At 40.6% G+C, this 17,648-nt stretch overlaps 1 protein-coding gene across 1 annotated transcript in view; it reads right to left on the bottom strand.

Annotated features, from left to right (window-relative positions):
* LOC136863507 (uncharacterized) overlaps window positions 1-17,648 on the bottom strand; it is a 366,127-nt gene that overhangs the window by 190,538 nt on the left and 157,941 nt on the right. The window lies entirely within an intron of this gene.

The raw sequence follows: 17,648 nt of genomic DNA, 5'->3' as shown, positions 1-17,648 counted from the left end.
CTCATAGTTGTATGTAACAATTAGCTTAAGCTTCATCCGACAGTCGAAATTCCTGTGGATGTGGCGAATCTGGCTGATGCCATTCATTCAATTGGTTTAATTCAGACTTGTAGGCTCATGCCCACATCTCATCAATGGCGAAAATACGCTGCAGAAATTCGTCTCCTTCGTTGCGGTATCTGTCCAGGTGGATGCCAGCCAGTGCATACCGGTGCACATTCTGTATGACTGAGAGTTGACGTGGAACCCAACGGGACGCAATTTTCCTCATGTTAAGACATTTCGTCAGTACGTGCCACCCCGTTTGATGACTGAGACTAACCTCTACGGACAATTCCCGGACAGTCCATCGATGGTCTACGGAAACAAGACCATTCACAATGTGAACCTCATCATGAGGAATGGACAGCCAACCTGTGCGGTGCAAATCTGCAGTCTCATTCTGATCCGCACAAAATGCCTTGACCCAACATGCAACCATCCTATATGTTAATGCATTCTCACCACAGACTTCCCATAGTCCTCGATAACATTCTGACACATTTTTGCCAAAGGCAACCTTGATTTTAATCCACAAACGCTGATCACCTTTTGAAAACATGCTTTAGAGCAGTGAAATCGACACTCTTCATTTCATCGCCACACAGCGACAATACTCCCAACTGGATGCCCGTCAAGTGCACACTACACACAGTGTCTGGACTATGTTGTCACTACATTATTTGCAGCCCTCACAGAATAGATGGTAAAGAAAATTGGAAAAGGAATCACAATCCAAGCAGAGGAAATCAAAATCGTTATTTTATCTGAGTCAGCAGAAGATCTGGAGAAATTACTGAATGGTATGGACACAGTCTTTGAGAAGGAGTACAAGATGAAAATAAATAAATACAAAACTAAAGTAATGAGTGCAGTCAAACAAAGTCAGATGATGCAGGAAATATTAGATTTGAAAATGAATTCTTAAAAGAAGTAGATGAATATTGTTACTTTGGTAGTAGAATAACTAATGATGGCAGAAGTAAGGAGGACATAAAATGCAGACTAGCACAATGAAGGAAGGCCTTTCCTAAGAGAAGAAATTTGCACACTTCGAACACTGATGTAGGAATCAGAAAGACGTTTTCGAAGACTTTCGTCGCAGTGTTGCATTGTAAGGAAAAGAATCGTGGATGATATCTAGCTCAGAAAGGAAGAAAATACCTTTAGAAATATGGTGTCACAGAAGAATGCTGAAGGTGAGAAGGGTTGATCAAATCACGAATGAACAAATACTAAATCAAATTTCTAAAAGGAGAATAATTTGGCAAAATTTTACCAGAAGAATGACAGGGCACATCTTAAGACAGCCAGGACTTGTTCAGTTGGTTTTTGAGGGCAGAGTAGGCAGTAAAAATGGCAGGCTTACACCAAAGTATGCATATGACGAACAATTTAGAGTAGATGTAGGATTTAGTTAAGAAGAAATGAAAAGGTTAGTTAGTAAAGGATAGGGTGGCACGTAAAGTTTCAACAAACCAGTCTATGGACTGATGACCCAAAGAATCAAGAATCAAGAATCTTTATTTGCCACTGACCATATATAATGAAATAGGCTTCGTCAACTGATAATAATTTAGTACTTAACCCTCTTAGTGCCAAGTCATTTTCTGAACTTCTGGCTAAGAATGCCAAGCTATTTATAGTGGTTCTGCAGACTTTCAGAAAAATATTCATAAAAAATTTATTTTGAAAAATTTATGCATTTTTCTTGCAGTATTATATAAAATATATTTCTGACTTTACCAAGAAATGCTTATCAATTTTAAAAACATCTCCAATTTATTTTTAAAATGGCAACAATTTAACAATTGTTAATTTTTTTATTTTTAAGTTTAAATCTAATTTTGGAAACAGTGTTTGTGACATTGCCTAAATCCAAGAACATAGGTAAAATACACACACAATTCTAAACGAAACAACGTCATTAAAAATTTGATTAATTTAACTACAACCACCCCAAGAAGTTTTTTTTAAAATCTGCACTCACCATTTTCCTCACTGAAATGTTTGTTCCATTGTCCATCGTACCTGGTATCGAACAATAAAATGCACAACCCTTTTGTAGTACACAATAATTATCAGTGAAAACTGTAACAATGGACATATTTCAACAATATACACCCTTAAAAATTACAGTCAGACATGCTTTCATTTCCAATAGAGAAGTAGCCCGCCAAACTTTAACCCTTGATTGTGGTAAAATGGCATATACTGACATGAATTGTTGGGCATACCTATTTGTTTCATTTAGCATCAAATTTAGCAATGAAGCAGTGAAGAACAACTGAAAATAATCAATTGGAGGGGCATTACGTTGAGGCGCATGTTTAGGCCCAGCGAGTTCCATGTAAATGACGGGAGTGGTAGGCCTATCGGACTGGTTCGGAAAAATTTCTCGGAAACAAACATCAGCATTCACACTGCCTTCATTATTATTGTCATCACTCGCATCTTCAATAGCTCCGTCATCATTACTGTCGCTTTCTGAATCATTCAGAACTGGCAGTGAATTTTTAGTCGGTTCCATAGACTGCAATTGAGTACTAACCTGAACACCCGATGTACTGGGGCAAGAATAGCACTTCTTTTACGGTACTGGTGATAATGGCAGTGTTCCTGGTATCACGTTACTATCAAAATCACTTTCTGATTCTAATTTATCTGCTATTATATAATTTTCCTCTAATTAGGCTATTAGTTTATCGTCACCCACGCCGGCAACAAAACTATCTCTACTACAGCTCACCATGTTGTCAGCAACTCAGAGCTTGTGAACATCACAGATCATTAATTCCCTCCGTTCGTGTCAAAGATCTCTAAGGCCATAACTATGCCACTCTCGTGAAAGCTTGAAACCTCAGCTTTCTAACGGAACGAAACACCCGGAGGCATCTGTTAGCAGAAGCCGTTAAACACTAGGAAACCATCGCGCCGGTTCAGTCGGCTCTGGCACTTTTCGCGCGAGGAGTGAAAGCTGATCTGATCGGCACGTGGCACTCACGTGGTTAATATTACCAAGGCAAAACGAACATACACCTTTTATTAAAACTTAATACTAACATTATTCATTTCTAAGAATTCAGAGGTATTATAAAATGGATTTTCTATTAACCAATCATACATTTTTCTTTTAAAATTACTTAAAGGAGTGGACCGTGCAGAATGTGGTAATTTATTAAATAATCTTAAACAACTGATTCTATGTGAGTGAGCAGTTTTTGGCAGCCTGTGAATTGGGATGTCAATGTCTGCTTTGCCCCGAGTATCATGAAGGTGAATGTTTTCCCTAGTACTGAATTCATTTATGTTGTTTTTAACATATGTCAAAGATATATCAATATACAGATTTATAATTGTGAGTACCGTATTTACTCGCGTATTAGACCCCTTTTTTTCCCACTTTTACAGCCAAAAATAATAAAGGGGGTCCAATATGCGATAACCTCAAAATTGTGTGCAGCGAACACATGATTTCTAGGTTATAAAGAGCTATAAATTGTACATGTAAACATTCTATACTATTATTTAACAAACCTAGAATGTATTTAAGTTATACTGGTACTGGCTATTTACGTTGGAAGGCAGTGTTTCTAAACGTAAAAAGACAAACAATGGTGAACACGAATTTTAGGCCTACGGTACGCATAAAAGTCTGTTTTAGTTACTCATATCACGTCATTCGTTACATCTCATTAATTCCTCTGGTGAGGTTGACGTCAGGAAGGGCATACGGCCGTAAAAACTCGCTACAAAGATTCACCTCACTTCATACTCGATCCCGTACAAGAAAGGGATAAGGGTATCGTGTTATCATATAATTAAATACTGATACAAAAGAACTTAATGGCCAGTAATTTGTCTCTTGTCAGTTCAGGAGTAAACCTGATCACTGTTTTCATTTGAAGAATGCCGACACGCCGGTAGCAAGGCAGAGAAGTTGGCGGCGCAAGGCGTCGGCGTCAGCCATGCTTCATCGTCCATTCTCTTCCAGCCATGCACTGCAATCAAGAGCATGTGAGGTCCTGTCTTTTTGAACCTTTTAAAAATAATTTCGTTCCCGACTATAGAGTCTAAACAGTGTAAATCTATTCCCAGATGGTCTCTGATATTCCCAGTTGGTGTATATGTAGCAGAAGCCACTCCTTCCGAATAAAGCCATACTGTACTACTGTAGAAGGCATGCCAAACCATCAGCTGATAACTAGCGTATGTTACAAGTTGTACTTCCGAATGTAATACATAGTAACTGGAAACATTATTTTGATAACTGCGGCCGTTGAAACACAGAGCCTTATTTTTGAGTATATTTCATGCTTGTTCTCTACATTTATCACATCAGGATTTGCATAAACAGCTGTCCATGGAATAAGACAGACCACGTTGTTTAGGTTAGGTATATTATCGCCCTGATAGTGCCAAACGTTCGACGGAAAAAATAAAAATAAATAACAGGAAAATATCTCGCATTTATGGATATCTACAGGTGTGGAGGTAACGAGTTTTATTATCATAATGTTTAGTTTTGTACGTCCGTTGTCTCTTTTTTTATTAACGCAACCCTAGTATGTTTTGTTTGGCGTCTCCGAAAATCGTTTAAAGTATGTCGGGACATAAAATTATTATTATTATTATTATTATTATTATTATTATTATTATTATTATTATTATTATTTGTTAGGTACGTTGGCGAGTAAAACCATCGTTTGAACTGGATAGCTTTTATCACGTTTTACACTCACTTCTCTCCAAGTATATACCTATAATGGCCCGAGTTACGAGATATTAAACGACCACTTTGTTAATGATCTCGCCTGCTGTATAAATAGCAACAACCATGAATATTTCTCAACTATAGTAAACTCGTTAACTCATCCCGAGGTGATACAGCTCTTTTTAGACACACGCCTAGTGGAGGGGAGTTACAGGTACCGCTTTTACCGCATATCAGCCTTCCTGCCATTCGTAAATCTCTGGCAGTACGGTACCGGGAATCGAAGTCAGACCCCCGAAAACAGCAACTAATTTTGCTAGCTATTACGCTGGCGGACGTTATTAACTACAAAACAAAGACATATAGCATGATTGATGCATGCTTGCAAGTGCGGGTTGGACACGAAGCTAGGCCTATTCATCTATTTGTGCGACGTCATCAGAGCTGCAGCAGACGTGTGCTACAGAGGCGGACATTTCTTAACTACGAAACACAGATGTACCGCATGGATTCGACGCGTTTTTCATTGCGTAGGTCGTACGGATGAAACTATTCACAAATTTGTGCGATGTCATCAGAACTGCAATAAGACTTGTACCCGCTTCGAAGCAGAATCGTCATCGTTCTCTGACGAATTACGTTGGAGGGTCTTATAGGCGAGATTTTTTTTTTCATTTTCTTCGTCTTGAAAAGCCAGGGGGGTCTAATACACGAGTAAATACGCTATTTTAAGCTTAATGAAGATAGGTCGACAATGGTCAATTGCACCAGCCCTTACACATTGTTCGGACAACCTTTTTCTGTATTAGAAGAAAATTATATACATAAGGCGAATGAGTCCATAATAACAGCCTGTAAGTAATGTGTGACTGGAAGAGACCAAAATATGCCATCCTCAGGTAGTCACTGCTAACTAAATCCCTCAATTTCCACACCAAACAACATGCCCATATAAGGTGGGATAAAATTACTGCAAGCCTTAGAAGAAACAAATACACAAAAACTGATCAAACTAGTAAAAGTAACTCCGGAAAATCTGAGTTGGAGAGTCAAGATTGAAAATAAGGTATGTGAATGATTTGAAACATTGACAGAACTAAGGCAAGGGGATGCCCTGCCATGTATACTTTTCAATCTGCCCTGGAGAACGTAGTCACAGACTTGGGTATTGAAACTAAAGGTTCTATTTATAACACGCAACCTGGTCCTGGAGAAGGTAGTCAGAGGTTTGTAACCGTACGTATGTACGACTCCCGAGTTTTTAGGTTAGGAAATTTTCGTATATAGTTTGTTAGGTTAAAATCATGTAATTTTGTTTATATACCATGTAAAAACGTAATATTATAAGAAGAATGTATAGTTAGGGAATATTGCATATGTTCATCATTATATTTTGTATAAATTTCCGTTTGGGTAAGAGTCTGTAAGTATGGCCTAGCCGTAAGGATTGTGCAACCGGGAAAACTGCGACTATATCGGGAAGGACGGTTGAAGTCAGTTGGAGGTGTTGCAACAGGTGGCTTGAAAACACGGGGTACGGCAGGTTGTATCGGTTGAAGAATTGGAGTGAATCAATGTGGACATACATGAGTGGACGGTCTATGTCACATCATATACTCGATAGCCAATGCGAGGGCTTTGTTTTGAGCGAGGTTTGTGTTGACAGAGTGACGCGGGAAGAAGTGCCGGTGTGAGCGTTGCTACCAATAACTTTTCAGGACGCGATTACCACGCGTAGCAAGGATATATAAGTGGGTAAGCGTGTGCGGCGAGGCATTCTGATTCTGATTCTCATTGTGTTTCTGACTCTGATGCTGATACTGTGTGTTTCTCATTTGTACTGGTCTGCGGGAGCGACGTATTTGCGCAGTTTGCTATACGATCTGCTATTGTTTGGAGTATCTGTTACGGAGTGAACATGGTATAATCTCAACGACTTACCGGCTTTGCAGTGGACTTTCTGTAAAAGAAAGTGTTTGTTTGGAACTTGTGACCCGAGTATGCAGCTTCAGTTGGTGGAGAATTTTGCTGTTTGCTTGCCTCCGGACATGTAACGCTGTCTGTCCAGCCAGCAATTGTAAAGAAATTCAAGACGACGAAGAAGTGTAAATAGGTTAGGGATGCTGTTAGTAAAGAAGGTTGCATCCATATGTAGAGAAATAGTCGTCGTACTTTTCTCTACCAGATTAGGATTCACGGTAACAGCGTAGTGCAGTGGGGCTCTTACCTGGAGGTATGTTAAAAGTATAATGATGTTCGATTTGTAGAGATGATTTTGTTGTATAGTATTGTGTATATTAGCTCTATGTAAACAGCAAGCACTAAGTGGGTTGCATAAGTGTTTATTTTTGTTGGTGTTTGTCACATATTAGTTTTTATTCTGGGAGTAAAATCATAGAATCAAACTTTAAGTGAGTCTTTTGTCAGTGGAGTGAGGCTGAACCTGGCATGTTACCCAAATTTAATTTCAGGGGTTATATAGCAACAGGTAAGGTTACAAAGCAAGTCTGGAGCCTCGTCAGCCTGATGACCGTCGCCTTGGGAGAGGGAGTGGCTCGTTGCTCTACATAATTAAATATTCCTGCAAGTGTTTTGCAGGTGGCGCCCATTATCCTTGTTATTTACACTTATTTGAGTCAACGTTTATCTGTTCAGGAATTTCAGTAGTTTGAAGGGGAGTTACAATTGGCGCCGCCAACGTGAGGCAGAATGATATCCAGACTTGCTATATAACCTTGGTAGGCACATTTGGTCCAGTGTTTTAGTGAGCTTGTGTCAGGAGTTATGTATCGGTGTTGTCATGTTTGGAGTGTTATGTTTATCAGTGGAGCATGAATATTAGTGAGAATAATAGTAATGCTATAAATTTGAGAAGTGTAGTGCATAAAGGAAGCATGTCTGTTAATGATCAGGAGAGCAGCTCTGACACAAGCATACAAAGTTTTGATGAAAGTAGTTGTCTGAGTGAAAATATGTCTATGGAAAAAGTGTATGGAATTGTAATGGGGGGTGAAGGGGAAGCTAGTGAGCAAAATCAAAGTAACATGGGGGGTAATAATGAGTTTATGAAGTTAGTATTAGAGCAGTTGGCTAAATTAAGTGATCAAGGGGATAATTTGAGTAGTAAAATTAGTAATCAGGGGAAGGAATTAAGTGATAAAATTGAGAGTCAACAGAAGGAGTTGCATAGTTTTGGCAAGATGCTTACAGAGAAAATGGAAGAGAAATTTTCAAGCATTAACAGAGAACTGCAGAGTGTTAAGGTTAATACAGAAAGGAGGTTTGAACTGGTGGAAGAGAAATTTATGAAGGTGGATGAGATTAAAATGAGGCAGGATGTTATAGAGAGTAAAGTTGAAGGCCAAATCACTCAATTTCAAAACCAACATGTTCAGATGGAAAAGGACAAAAGTGAACTTAGATCTATTCTTGAGGAGAAAGTGGAGAGCGTGAAGTCTAGTGTGACAGAAGAAATTCGAGGAATGAGAATTAATGTGGACACTAGAATTAAGGAAACAAAAGAGAAAACTGAAAAGTTAGAGTGGGAATTTACTAATTTAAAGTCGAAGGGGTTAAACATGACTGAGGTAGCACAGCAGATTGAGGTGGTCAAGGAAGTAGAGTTACCACGGTTCAATAATAGGCAATTAGGTCCTATGGAATTTCTCAAGGTAGTTAAACAAAGATTTGGGAAAGGGCTGTCAGATGGTATCACCCAGTGGGATACCGTAGAGGTTAAGATTTCTGAGGCTCTTATGGGGGAGGCTAAACTCTGGTATGATGTATACAGGGAAACGATTACTTGCTTGAGTGAATTTGAAGTAGCCTTTAAGGCCAAATTTTGGAACAATAGTATTCAAGGGAAAGCTAAAGACAAAATTAATTTTGGCAGATATAGGACTCAGGGAGGGGGTAGCATGACTCAGTACTTCTTGGAGCATGTGTTACTAAATCAGAGCCTGAACTTAAATTCATCAGAACAGGATATAGTGAGAAGGATGTTGGGACATTTTTCTGAAGAGGTTCAGTTGGCAGCATGCATGCAGAGAATTGAAACTATTAAGGATATGGAACAGCTGTTAGAGAGGTTCGATTCCTTAAGTTCTGCTAGGAATAGTGACAGTCATTCCAATATCCGCCAGAATGGTGGACAGAGACAGAATGGTCCAGGAGAGTACCATCGATACCCTGACCAAAACAATCGAGGTGGCAACCACAGAGGGCAAGACCCAGGGAGGAATAACCGTGGTTATGGCAGAGGTTCTGAGTCCCGCAGATATGTGGAAAATCGGGACAGGGATGAACAAGGATCGAATGGGAATCATAATCCAAATCAAGATGATCAGCCACCAAGAAGAAATTTAAACGCTTAAGGGGCGGGCGAGATAGGTCAGGCGACTTGTCCCTAAATGTAGATGCTGTTGTAACATGTGCTATGAAGGAAATTAACTATCAAATAGATGTTCAAGAGGATCTGATTAATGACCACATTGCTGACAAGGGTAATTTAAGTAACATGCCCATTAATCCTATTATTGAATTCTTTATTGTAGGGGAGAAGGTAAAAGTGCTTTTGGATACAGGTAGCCAGAAGTCCTGTATTAATAGTAGATTCTACGAGGAGTTGAAGTGTAAAGGAGTTGAGTTTGAGGAGATTCCTGTGTCTAATGTATATGTGATTTCTGCTGTTGGTAACAAGTCGCAAAGAATCAGGAGCCAAGTCCTTGTTAAAATGGGTATTGGGGGTGTCGTGATTGAACAGATATGCTTGGTGGTTCCAAATTTAATTTATTCAGTTATCTTGGGTTCAGACTTTCTGAGTAGGAGTAAGTGTAAATTAGATTATCTGCATGCTGAAGTAAGTTTGCAGACAGGGGAGATCAGAAATCTGTTAGGCTGGCCTACTGTGTGACAGAGAACCAATTTGCATATGAGATGTGTCGTATTCAGGTGGTGAAAGAGAAAAACTTGTCCTTGTCGAGAGAGCGAGACTTTGGAGAATATTGTGATGATTCGGAGAGAGAAGATGATAATATCCCTGATGGGAAGGGGAACTTTAAGAGTAAAGAGGAGGAGATTAGAGCAGTTGCAGAGGAGGTGGATCTAGATAAAGTTCAGAAGGAAAGATTATTAGAGTTGTTAATCGAATGTAAGGAAGTGTTCTCTGAGAAACCTGGAATGACAACTTCATATGTACATTCGTTCAATGTTACTGACAGGTCGAGTTTTGATAGCTATAGGTATCCCATACCCCACGCATATGCTAAAGCTGTAGATGATTTAATTAATGAAATGTTACTAGATGGGATTATTGAGAAGTCGGTGAGTCAGTATGTGAACCCGTTGATTGTTGTGGGTAAGAAAGACGGCACAGTACGCATTTGCTTAGATGCTAGGCAGATAAACAAACGCATCACGGCTGATCATGAGAGACCTGAGACCACAGAGGAGCTCATTCAGAGATTCGAGGGTAGACCTTGGTTGAGCTCTGTTGACTTGAGTTCAAGTTTTTGGCAGGTCCCCCTCAGAAAAGAAGACAGGCCATTGACAGCCTTTTTACATCGTGGGAAGCTGTACCAGTTTTGCCGCGTACCATTTGGCACTAAGACGTCGTCTTCTGCCTTGATACGAGCATTAGATATTGCACTTGGTCCAGAAACTAATGAGTTCACGACGACGTACATTGATGACTTAGTAATTGCTTCTAGAACATTCGAGGAACATTTAGAAAACTTGTGCACTGTTTTTAATAAATTATTGAGATCTGGCTTCACCTTGAAATTGAGCAAATCTAAATTTTGTACCCATAGTGTCATTTTTCTGGGACATGAGATCACACCTGAAGGTGTGACACCTGAGATAACAAGGCTTGATAAGATCTTTTCGGCTAAGACACCTAGGAACGCTAAACAGTTGAGATCATTGCTAGGTGTATGTAACTATTTCAGGCGATTCGTGATTAAGTACTCCTATCTCACAGAACCGTTTAGAGAGCTACTAAAGCAGAATGCTCAATGGAAATGGACAAAGAGGCACGATGAAGCGTTAGAGGCTTTGAAGAAAGGGTTTCACGAGGCAGTCATATTACGATACCCTAAGCCAACGCTGGGCTTTTATGTGATGACCGATGCATCTGATTTAGGCATAGCAGCGGCGTTATGTCAACCTGACGAGGGAGGTAATTTTGGTGTAGTTTCTCTGGCCAGTAGAGGGCTTAACCCTGCCGAGAAAAGATACACTGTAAGTGAGAAGGAATTGCTTGCGATTGTATATGCACTTAGAAAATTTAGAGTTTATTTGTTAGGCAGGAAATTTACGATCTACACAGATCATCATGCTCTTGCTTTCATTAGGACCTGTAAATTGATCTCGGGTCGCTTGTCGCGGTGGATACTGGCAATCCAAGAGTACGACTTTGAAGTGGTTCATATAGCAGGGAGTGAGAATGCCTTCGCAGATTATATGAGTAGGCACCCCGCTGACATGCAAGGGAAGGTAAGGAATGAAGAGAAGGAGGGAATACTCATATGTAGCTTGAGGACGGAAGATAGTAAGCAAGAGAAATTAAGACTCTTAAAGATGAGAGAAGAACAGCTCAAGGACAAAGAATTGAGCGAGATTAAACTAGAATTGGAAGTGGAAGGAGATGGAAAATATATACTTAAGGGGAGTAAGAAATATAAGTTGATAGGTGACTTGGTGTCAAGAGAGGATTTTAAGGGGCGTTGGAAGGTGGTAGTACCACAGTCCCTCAGGCCAGATATAATTTGGTTTTACCACATAGAGCTGGGTCACTTTGGAGCAGACAAGGTACTGGATGCCATACAGGAGAATTTCATCTGGAAGAATATGGGGAGAGACGTTAGGAAGACTTTGGCAAAGTGTGATTCCTGTCAAAGAAGTAAACATCCTAATCGTTATCTGGAGGGCCCGAGGCAAGCGGTGGTGACAGATGGACCTGGAGAGTTGGTTTGTGTAGATCTGTATGGTCCTCTTGTCAAAACTAAGTATGCATATCAGTATATATTTGTTGTTATTGACTCATTCACCAAGTATGTCAAATTGTATCCTTTGCGTAAGGCCACTGCAAGGGCCTGTGTGGGGAAAATTCTGGAGAGGTACATACCGGAGTTCGGTAAACCAAAAAGAATCTTGTCGGATCATGGATCCCAATTTACTTCACGTACATGGAGGGACGGACTGAGTGATATTGGTGTTAGCGTACATTACTCTTCCATACGATATCCTCAGGGAAATATGTCTGAGAGGGTAATGCGTGAGCTAGGCCGCATGTTTCGCACATACATTAGTGAAAACCACAATTCTTGGTTTAACTACTTGGAAGATGTGGAACATTGGTGCAATGTGACGAGACATGACAGCACTGGATTAACACCAATTGAGCTGCAGTTGGGTCGTAAGCCTGAACGGGAATTGGCTAGGATTCTAGGTCTTTCCACAGGCGAAGATGTACCAAAGGACTTGGTGATTGATTTAGCGAGGCAGAATTTAAGGAAGGCAGCTGATAGGAGAATGATGCAGCAGGGGAGGCATCATGGAGATAGTTTTGAAGTAGGGGAGGAGGTGTTACTTAAGGTTCCACACATTTCATCTGCAGACAACAAAGAAATTCATAAGTTTTTTAAATTGTATCAGGGACCTTATACAGTAGGTAAGAAAGTTGGCAAGTGTGCTTATCACCTGTTGAATAACAAAGGTGACATGATTGGTACACACAATATTCACAATCTTAAGAGGTATGTAAGGTGAAGTATTGTAAGTTCAGATGTTTTGTGTATGTTAAGAAGAATATGTGAATTTTCTTTAAATCCTGAGTGACTTTGACAGGCTGTGTAGGCTGCTGTACTGAAAAGACTGTGATTTGCTCAGATGTATTGTTTATAATCTTCACAAATCAAGGGGAGGTATTGTAACCGTACGTATGTACGACTCCCGAGTTTTTAGGTTAGGAAATTTTCGTATATAGTTTGTTAGGTTAAAATCATGTAATTTTGTTTATATACCATGTAAAAACGTAATATTATAAGAAGAATGTATAGTTAGGGAATATTGCATATGTTCATCATTATATTTTGTATAAATTTCCGTTTGGGTAAGAGTCTGTAAGTATGGCCTAGCCGTAAGGATTGTGCAACCGGGAAAACTGCGACTATATCGGGAAGGACGGTTGAAGTCAGTTGGAGGTGTTGCAACAGGTGGCTTGAAAACACGGGGTACGGCAGGTTGTATCGGTTGAAGAATTGGAGTGAATCAATGTGGACATACATGAGTGGACGGTCTATGTCACATCATATACTCGATAGCCAATGCGAGGGCTTTGTTTTGAGCGAGGTTTGTGTTGACAGAGTGACGCGGGAAGAAGTGCCGGTGTGAGCGTTGCTACCAATAACTTTTCAGGACGCGATTACCACGCGTAGCAAGGATATATAAGTGGGTAAGCGTGTGCGGCGAGGCATTCTGATTCTGATTCTCATTGTGTTTCTGACTCTGATGCTGATACTGTGTGTTTCTCATTTGTACTGGTCTGCGGGAGCGACGTATTTGCGCAGTTTGCTATACGATCTGCTATTGTTTGGAGTATCTGTTACGGAGTGAACATGGTATAATCTCAACGACTTACCGGCTTTGCAGTGGACTTTCTGTAAAAGAAAGTGTTTGTTTGGAACTTGTGACCCGAGTATGCAGCTTCAGTTGGTGGAGAATTTTGCTGTTTGCTTGCCTCCGGACATGTAACGCTGTCTGTCCAGCCAGCAATTGTAAAGAAATTCAAGACGACGAAGAAGTGTAAATAGGTTAGGGATGCTGTTAGTAAAGAAGGTTGCATCCATATGTAGAGAAATAGTCGTCGTACTTTTCTCTACCAGATTAGGATTCACGGTAACAGCGTAGTGCAGTGGGGCTCTTACCTGGAGGTATGTTAAAAGTATAATGATGTTCGATTTGTAGAGATGATTTTGTTGTATAGTATTGTGTATATTAGCTCTATGTAAACAGCAAGCACTAAGTGGGTTGCATAAGTGTTTATTTTTGTTGGTGTTTGTCACATATTAGTTTTTATTCTGGGAGTAAAATCATAGAATCAAACTTTAAGTGAGTCTTTTGTCAGTGGAGTGAGGCTGAACCTGGCATGTTACCCAAATTTAATTTCAGGGGTTATATAGCAACAGGTAAGGTTACAAAGCAAGTCTGGAGCCTCGTCAGCCTGATGACCGTCGCCTTGGGAGAGGGAGTGGCTCGTTGCTCTACATAATTAAATATTCCTGCAAGTGTTTTGCAGGTGGCGCCCATTATCCTTGTTATTTACACTTATTTGAGTCAACGTTTATCTGTTCAGGAATTTCAGTAGTTTGAAGGGGAGTTACAGGTTCAGGCATAGAAATTAATGGCACCACTTACAACATTCAACCTGCGCTGGAGTAGGCAGTCAGAGTTTAAGACAGAAACTAAAGGCATCAATTACAACATAACAGCACAAATCCTTGCCTATGCAGTTGACATTGATATAGTCTCAACATCTTGTAATTTATTGACAGAAATAGCTAAGAAATTCATTAATATAGTCCAGATAATGGTATCATTGATCGGCTAGAATTCGAATTATATTTTTCTTCTGGATTTACGTCACACTGATTCAGGTAAGTCTAATGGTGATGATGGGATAGGACAGGGCAAGGACTAAGAAGGAAGTGACTGTGGCCTCAATTAATGTATAGCCTCATCATTTGCCCAGTGTGAAAGTGGGAAACCATGCATAACCATCTTCAGGGCTGCACAAGTGGTTCCAAGTTCAAACCCACCTTCTCTCAAACACACGCGCACAGCTATGTGATCCAACTGTGCAGACAACTCACTCAGTAAGGAATTTAAATATCTGGATACACTTTTTAATACAAAACAATGATATAACAACAGAGATTAAGCAAAGGACAGTAATAGCTAATAAAACCAGTAATGCTTTAATGAAACAGCTGAAATCACAATATCTATGATGACAGACAATCAGCAATCTGTACTAATACCAGGTGGTCCACCAGCCCCTTACAATCCAGTTTTATGCATCCCTTCACTCATTTACTACAATTCTGAAAGACATTGGTCCCTCTCCCTACACCAGGGTAATATAACTAGATGTGTGTTTACAGGCTAGAAGACAGCAGGAATCGTGAGCACCACTATTAATTCATTATGGGTACCTCAAATGAACCCATAAAACGAGTACAGATACACAGAATATGTACTTTAAAACAGAAGGTGAACGCACAGACCAAGAGCATGGTACTGTACAGGCTGGGAAATGGCGCCATAGGTCAAGTGTCACAGTAGCCCACATGGCGAGCGGGCGGGGAGATATGTAATGATGGACAGTGCTCGAGGTAGGAGGTTCGAATCCCACATAAGAATTTTTTTTAACAGCCAGTTACCTGGGATGTGGTAAGGTTGCATACTTGATAGCTTCCAACGATTGATTTATTTATTTGACCCTGTAAAAGACCATATGTATCGTTGCATTAAGTATGATGCTGTGTTGGACGAGGATGTGGAGATGATGGTCGTCATGGCACACTGAAAGAATTGTACGCAATCACGGATCAGTGAGACATAACACACACATGGTTCATTATCGATACACTCGACACTGGCGGGGAGCCAAACTTCCTCTGAAGCAATACATACAGAGCCATGGTACACTGAAAAAATCGGATGCTATAATGGACTCTCGAGCTCAGCTCATTTGAAAATAATACCCACTTGCATCCACTGTCCTCTCCTTACAGGGAGGTTTAAATAATAGATGGATTTATTTGCAGTGTTAAAAAGGTAGTCAAAACATAATTCTCAAGTAGCTAGTAAGTAGATAGGCTATTCGGTTATACTGTTTATTAGTTTAATGAATCTTAGTATTATAACATAGTTGACATTTGACAATTAATTAAACTCGACTCTTTTTTTTTTTTTTTTTTTTTTTTTTTTTTGCTAGGGGCTTTACGTCGCACCGACACAGATAGGTCTTATGGCGACGATGGGATAGGAAAGGCCTAGGAGTTGGAAGGAAGCGGCCGTGGCCTTAATTAAGGTACAGCCCCAGCATTTGCCTGGTGTGAAAATGGGAAACCACGGAAAACCATCTTCAGGGCTGCCGATAGTGGGATTCGAACCTACTATCTCCCGGATGCAAGCTCACAGCCGCGCGCCTCTAAAACTCGACTCTAGCCTGCCCTATGACTATGAGTCATGCTCATGACCACTCAAAAGTACCTGTTTTATATTGGGAAGAACGGCTCAGTATTCTCTCAGTTTGTATGTCACATCGTTGCACAAGTCTTCAATCATATGTGGACAGAAAGTGAGCCGACTGATGCAATAACTTAACCAACAGTATGTTGAATCAGAAAACCAGTGGGCTACTGTACATCTAGGGTAGCCTATACAAAATATGACGATTTTTTTAAAAATCCTCTGCCGATAGAAAAATACATATTTTCAAAAATGACTGAGCGACTTGGACGTGTGGTTAGTATCACGTAGCCATGCGCTTGCATTCGGGGGATGGTGGGTTCAAATCCCACCGTCGGCAGCCGTTAAGATGGTTTTCCGTAGTTTCCCCATTTTCACACCAGGAAATACGTACCTTAATTAAGGCCGTGGCTGCTACCGTCCTAATCCCAGAACTTTCCCATCCTGCGTCGCTGGAAACCTTCGATGTATCAGAGTGACTAGCATTTTTTTCTAAGAAAGGAGTTCATAGTATGAAGACCAGATGGCAGCAGCAAGCACTGAATGCTGTTGCTGCTGTCTTACCAGTACATACTACACAGATGCAGTAGGAGCGGTGACTAATGTGCCGTGAATCAGATCACTGTATTGATTCAGTAACGTGAACGGAATCAAATGAATCGATTCAGTAAAATGAATCGAATGTCCCATCACTATTGGCTAGTCAGTTAACCCTCAAAGAAATGGGGACCAATGAGGTGATCACCCATGATTCCACACCATACATTCATGCCTCACTATACCTGTAAAGTTGTTTTTCGTACCGAATGGGGATTATCCACACTCCAGTAATGCATATCATAGCGATTAACGGTTCCATTGTTGTGGAATCGTGCTTCGTCCATAAATAAGAGAGTCGCTAGAAAAGCAGGATCAGTGTCCACATGCTGTAGGATCCATTGACAGAACACCATTGGGCATCGAAATCATGACCATGGATCTCCTGGTGCAAGTGCAGATGATACGGGTGAAACTGGTGCATACGCAATATCCACACAACAGATGCTCGCCTGATGTCGGTCTCCTGTGCAATGGCCCATGTGCTAGTATGAGGGTTGCGCCGGATAGTGTCACTGATGTCGGTCACCTGTGCAATGGCCCATGTGCTAGTATGAGGGTTACGCCGGATAGTGTCAAACACAACCTCTTCATTGTCAGCAGATGTCACGGGATGATCTCGAACAGGCTGTGTCCTTCCCAGGGATGCAGTATCACGCAGGTGTCTTTCCACACTCCGAAATGTCATGCCCGTCTGTTGTTGTCTATCTGGATAGTGCTCTTGGAACAGGCGTTGTGCCTGATATGCATTCTCTAGCTTCTCTATAGATAAGTAACATATCCACATACTTGTCGCTGGAATACATCTCGAGGCAGTGAATAAATTTTGTGTTGTGAATTGCTTCGAAGGAGGGGAGTTTGCGCAGCTACATACTTACCTGTTATTGCATGTAGTTATCATTCCAATGGGGCATACTTTGTCCTACCTGCGGTCTACGAGTCTTGAAACATGTACGCCGTAGCTAACTGGCCACAGACTAACATCTCCTCATCCTCGTCCAACCCAGCACCATATCCAAATGCAACGGTACATACGGTCTTT

Source organism: Anabrus simplex, chromosome 2, assembly GCF_040414725.1.
Source record: "Anabrus simplex isolate iqAnaSimp1 chromosome 2, ASM4041472v1, whole genome shotgun sequence".
NCBI classification, from domain to species: Eukaryota; Metazoa; Arthropoda; class Insecta; order Orthoptera; family Tettigoniidae; genus Anabrus; species Anabrus simplex.
The sequence above is the reverse complement of the archived record's forward strand: the minus strand, read 5'-3'. Positions and strand labels throughout refer to the sequence as shown.